Source organism: Lactuca saligna, chromosome 8, assembly GCF_052625555.1.
Source record: "Lactuca saligna cultivar CGN05327 chromosome 8, ASM5262555v1, whole genome shotgun sequence".
Lineage (NCBI taxonomy): Eukaryota > Viridiplantae > Streptophyta > Magnoliopsida > Asterales > Asteraceae > Lactuca > Lactuca saligna.
This window is the reverse complement of record NC_136424.1, coordinates 129,963,480-129,969,795: the sequence shown is the minus strand read 5'-3', so window position 1 is coordinate 129,969,795 and position 6,316 is coordinate 129,963,480.

Sequence of the window (6,316 nt, the reverse complement as noted above, 5' to 3'; positions counted from 1 at the left end):
CGATGACTAAAAACCATTCCTTGGTCCTCCGAAGGTACTTAAGGATATTCTTCACCGCAATCCAATGGGCTCTACCAGGGTTCCCTTGATATCTACTAACCATGCTCAAAGCAAAGGCTACATCAGGGCGAGTACAGGTCATAGCATACATGATTGAGCCAACTGCAGAAACGTATGGTACTCGGCTCATTTATGCTATTTCGGCTTCGGTACTTGTACTTTGAGTCTTACTCAACTTGGCATTATATTGTATCGGTGATTCTCCCTTCTTCGAGTTTTCCATACTAAAACGTTTTAGTACTTTATCTAAGTAAGTGTTCTGACTAAGTCCTATTAGTGTCTTACTTCGTTCTCTCACTATCCTTATTCCCAGAATATAGGAAGCCTCTCCGAGGTCCTTCATAGCAAAGCACTTCCCGAGCCAGGACTTAATCTCCTGCAGTGTCGGGATGTCGTTTCCTATGAGCAGTATGTCATCGACATACAAAACGAGAAAGCTAACTATACTCCCACTGGCTTTGACATATACACATGATTCATCTTCACTTCGTACAAATCCAAACTCTTTGACTTTCTCATTGAAGCAAAGATTCCATCTGCGAGACGCTTGCTTAAGTCCATAAATGGACTTCTCAAGCTTACACACTCTATTTGGATGCTTCAGATCAACAAAACCCTTTGGCTGAGCCATGTAAACATCCTCAACCAACTTTCCATTAAGGAAAGCGGTTTTGACATCCATTTGCCAAATCTCATAATCATGAAATGCGGCAATTGCTAGCATCACTCTAATAGATTTTATCTTCGCAACTGGTGAGAAGGTCTCATCATAGTCAACTCCGGGATTTTGAGTAAAACCCTTCGCAACCAATCGCGCCTTATATGTGTGTATGTTTCCATCCGCATCGATCTTCTTCTTGAAGATCCATTTGCACCCAACGATATTACGTCCGGGCACGTTATCAACCAAATTCCAAACTTGGTTGTCATACATGGACTGGATCTCGCTGTCCATTGCCTCTTTCCATTTCGCAGACTCCGGGCCTGCCATGGTTTCCTTATAGCTATTAGGTTCATCTAGATTTATTAGAGTACTATCACTAATATATGTGTCCCCTTCGATAGTAATATGAAAACCATATAACTGGGGTTGAACTCTAACTCTTTCGGAACGTCTAAGAGGTAAGGACTCATCAATCGGCTCAACCGAAGTTTCCTCCTCAGGTTGAGGGCCAGCGGTAGAGGTTCCTTCATCTATCGACTCTTGAATCTCTTACAGCTCGATTTGCTTCCCACTGTCTCCTTGGCTTATGAGTTCTCGCTCTCGGAAAACTCATCTCCTCGCAACAAAGACAACATTGTCCTTCGGTCTATAGAAGAGATATCCAAAGGATTTCTGCGGGTAGCCGATGAAAATACATCGCTCACTACGAGGTTCGAGTTTACCTTGAGTATCTCATCTTACGAAAGCCTCGTAACCCCAAACCTTGATATGTGCTAATGAGGGAGCTTTCCCTGTCCACATCTCGTGAGGTGTTTTGACAACCTTCTTAGTAGGGTCTTGGTTAGGATATGAGTGACAGTCTCTAAGGCATACCCCCATAATGAGATAGATAGTGAAGCACGACTCATCATAGAGCGGAACATGTCCAACAAGGTTCGATTACGCCTTTTTTCCATAACATTCAGTTGTGGTGTCCTAGGTGGCATCAATTGTGAAACTATTCCACACTCTTTTAGATAGTCGTGGAATTCAAGACTTAGGTACTCTCATCCTCGATCGGATTGAAGCATCTTGATTTTCCTGCCCAATTGATTCTCTACTTCATTCTTGAACTCTTTGAACTTTTCAAATGTTTCTGACTTTTGCTTGATTAAGTAGATATACCCATATCTACTATAGTCATCGGTAAAAGTCACATAGAAGCGGTTCCCATCCTTTGTGGTTGATCTAAACGGTCCACATACATCTGTATGTATTAGGTCCAATAGACCCTCACCCTTTTCACATGTGCTAGTGAAGGGTGACTTGGTCATCTTTCCAAGTAAACAAGATTCGCATGTGTCATCTTCCCTAAGGTCGAATGACTCCAACACTCCATCCTTTTGGAGTTGGGCTATGCGCTTCTTGTTGACATGTCCAAGACGACAATGCCACAAGGATGCTCTATCCATACTATTTGAAGAATCCATGCATAAAACATCATTTCCTAGGTTATCTACAATCATAATAGTTTCATAAATTCCATTACATGGTATTGCTTCAAAATATAAGACACCATTTAGATAAGCACAAATAGAACCATTCTCATTATTAAAAGAAAATCTAAATCCTTGTCTAAACAAACCATGAAATGAAATGATGTTTCTTGCTATTTCTGGCGAATAGCAACAATTGTTCAAATCTAAACATAAACCATTCCTAAGCACTAGAGAATACACTCCAATCTTGGTCACAGGCGACGATCTTCTGTTCCCCATGATTAGATTTATTCTTCCATGCTCCACATCCCTATTTCTTCTTAGTCCCTGCAATTCAGAACAAATGTGGTAACCACACCCAGTATCGAGGACCCAAGAAATAGCATGAGATGAATCATTAGATTTAATTATATATATACATGCGAAAGACGGCTTGATCTTTCCTTCCTTGATAGCTTGCAGGTACTCTGGGTAGCTTCTCTTCTAATGCCCTATTTTGTGTCAGTGGTGGCACTCTGTCTCCTTTGGGTTAGAGTTAGGCTTAGCGGGATCAACTTTGGTCCCACTAGAGGATGAACCATCTCGGGACTTTCCCTTGCGGTGGCTCTTAGATGGAGCCTTCCTCTTCTTGCCTCTTCCTTGCCCAATGGCCAAAATAGGAGCAGCGGGTGGATTGGGAGTGGGTGCAACGGACTTGTCCTTGAGATTGCTCTCAGCAACCCTAAGGAGACCTTGGAGCTTACATAGGGTGACCTCTTCTTTGTTCATGTGGTAGGTCATCCTAAATTGGTTGTAACACGGAGGCAAGGACTGAAGCACCATATCGATCGCTAAGTCTTCCCCAAAGTCAACATTCAACTTGCGAAGATGGTCTACATTCACCATGACCCATTTTAGCGGAGATCATGTTAGTGAAGATCTCGTAACGTTCTTGCCTCGCATTTTGGTGGTATCTCTCCAACAAGTCTTGGTGCATTTCGTACGGATACATATCCTCGTAGGACTTTTGGAATTCGGACTTCATAGTGGCTATCATGATGCAATGAACCTTCGTTGCATCACGCTCATGAGTTTCAAAAGCGGTGATTTCAGGCGGAGTAGCTATTTCAGGATTGATCTTCTCGAGCTTTTCATCGAGGACATACTCCTTGTCCTCGTAGTGAGCAATCGTGCGAATGTATCTTATCCATTCGCTAAAGTTCGTTCCATCGAAAGTCACCTTTTGGTAAAGGCTCATCAATGTGAACGAGCTAGCAGAAGCGTTGTTCGCGTTCGACATCTACAAATAGAAAGGATAAAGATAGATTAGAATTTAGATCCCTAATTATCACCCAATAAGAAAATTAGGGCTAGGATCCAACAACAATATTTACATATTAGAAAAGGGATGCCGTAATCTAACATGCAAACAATTTGAAGGTAAGTGAATGATGATTCACTAATTCTCCATAATGAAAACATAACTTTAACTTCTAAATGTATTGAGAATTCCTAGGTTTGGATGAGATTTATTGAAACATTTCAATGGCATGTTTAAATCTCGATATGCCCCTCTCGTTTGTGACTGGGATACCGAGTATCATAAAGTGGGTGTGAATTACCATGAAAATTCACATGGTGCCTTCATTGTTACAATCACCTATTCGATGTGCCGGTAAACCACACACGCTCCATCGAACTATGATAAAAAATGAACCACCCTTTGCCACCTTTCCTTAGAACCAATTAGTGTGCTGGTAAACCACACACGCTCCACTAACTTCTTAGCAAGGGTGCAAAGTGTAATTTCATGGGATTGCATCAATTCACTTTTCCTAAAGTAACTAGGATTGGGAATTTTTGAAAAACATGTAGTTACTTTGTATTTCATATTATACTTTTAATGAGGAGATAAGGTTGCCCTATCCTACCCATTCGGCTAACGACCCTCCACCGATCAAGCAAGTGGTGGGTGTGAGTGTACACCCATTAAGCGCCATTTTATAGGCAGCAACCTTATACCCACCTTATAGACCGGCTTCGTGAATGAGGTCTACTAACAGTAAGACTAGCATTTTAATTATACATACATATATATACATATATATATATATATATATATATATATATATATATATATATACATATATATATATATATATATATATATATATATATATATATATATATATATATATATAGACACACACACACACACACACACACACATATATATATATATATATATATATATATATATATATATATATATATATATATTAATCTTGTAATATTATATTAGTATAGGGTTGAATTTTAAACTTGTAAAATTCTAGCGTTTGAAATTTAAATTATCCAAATTAAACTTTTAATCACAAAGCATAAATTTCAAAAATTGAGGGCAGGTTTTAAACTTTTCAAAACATAGGGGATCAAATAACAAATAATCTAAATTAACATTTAATCACATAATTATCCATATTTGATTTATTTAATTATTTCTTGCAAAACAATTTACCAATTTAATTAAAATAATTAATCAATTATCACATAAGGAAACTGATATTTAATTAATTGATAAATATCTTCAATTAGGTCAAGGACATACTCAAATATATCTTAAAATCGGATTTATATTGACCTAATATGATTAAGGTAAGTATCCAAAGGATAAACAACAAGAAATCACGAAATTAGCTCTTTCTGACGCTCGAACTCGCCGAGTACCACAATGGACTCGCCGAGTTCATCAGGCAGGAACACAAAATTCGAATTTTGCAAGCATCAAACAAGCAACCTATGCATCAACTCAATAGAAACCAATCTATGCTCTGATACCACTGATGGGTTTTGGCCATATGAACATTCCTATGTGCACATACAAACCCTAATGCTTGGATCTAGGTTTCTCTAATTCAACATGCATGAATCCAAGACTTCTAATGGTTATTCTATTATAATAACAAAGAGAAATCAGAGTTATAAGTTTACCTTGAATCACTTGCTTGATCTTCTTGTCCTTGGAGCTTTAGAGTCACAATTGGCACTCCTCTAATGGCTTACAAACACCAACTAGCAAGAGAATGATTTGAGAGAGTGGGGAGGGACTTAGAAATCGGCCAGGGTTCCTTTAGTGACAAGGGTGCCGATTTCCATGACCCCTAGGGTCTATTTATACTTGTAAAGCTCTTAAGGTTTCACCTTTAAACCCTAATTGGATAACTTAGGCCCTAAGCAATCCTAATCCCCTTTATGATAAGCCTTGGACGGACTTTAGGTCTATCCTAAGCCCCTAAAATCGTCCACCCCATTATCCATAAAGGGATTATAGCCTAAAGTATAACTATCATACACTTGACAGTTTATGCCCTTCTATTTAATTAATCTCCTTATGTCACCAAATTAATTCCTAATTAATTTATGACTTATATTAATCAAATAACAATATTATTATTCCTTATAATATTTCAACTCTCATTGTAAATCATCCTATCAAGTTGCTATGGTGAAGGCAACCCAAAAGGACCATGCTCAATCGGGTCAAATACTTACCTAATATAGTTGCAGCCTTAGACACTATTCCAACAAATACAACCTTATCATCTATCCCATCATTAGGTTCATCATCATCATTGAGGTTCCCAATACCTGAAATTTTGTTTAAAAAATCGTCACCAACAGCTTTGTTAAAGGTGTCTTCTTCATGAACTTCATGTTCATATGCCATAATATCATCTAAGTTATCACTTTCATCCTCTTCTTCCTTGTCCTCCAAATCATACTTGTTACCATCTGATAACACCTCATTGTCAGCCTAATCAAGGATTGGTTCTTTTTGGTAGTCAATGTAGACATCCAACTCAGCTTCAGGAGTATATGTAGCTCAACAAACTCCCAATAATCAACATCACTGTCGATTCTTATAATACTCTCAGCTAACGTTTCCTTTCTACTATAATAATACACATCATTACAACTTTCTTTGGTTAAATCCCTAAGCCATAAAAGAAACTCTTTATACGTAAATCCTCCAAAATCAACATCACACACTATTATTGTTTCGGGGTCTAAGTATTTCAACGGATTTGGGGCAAATAGTCCCCTGTAATGAACATCTACAGTTAGATACTTACGT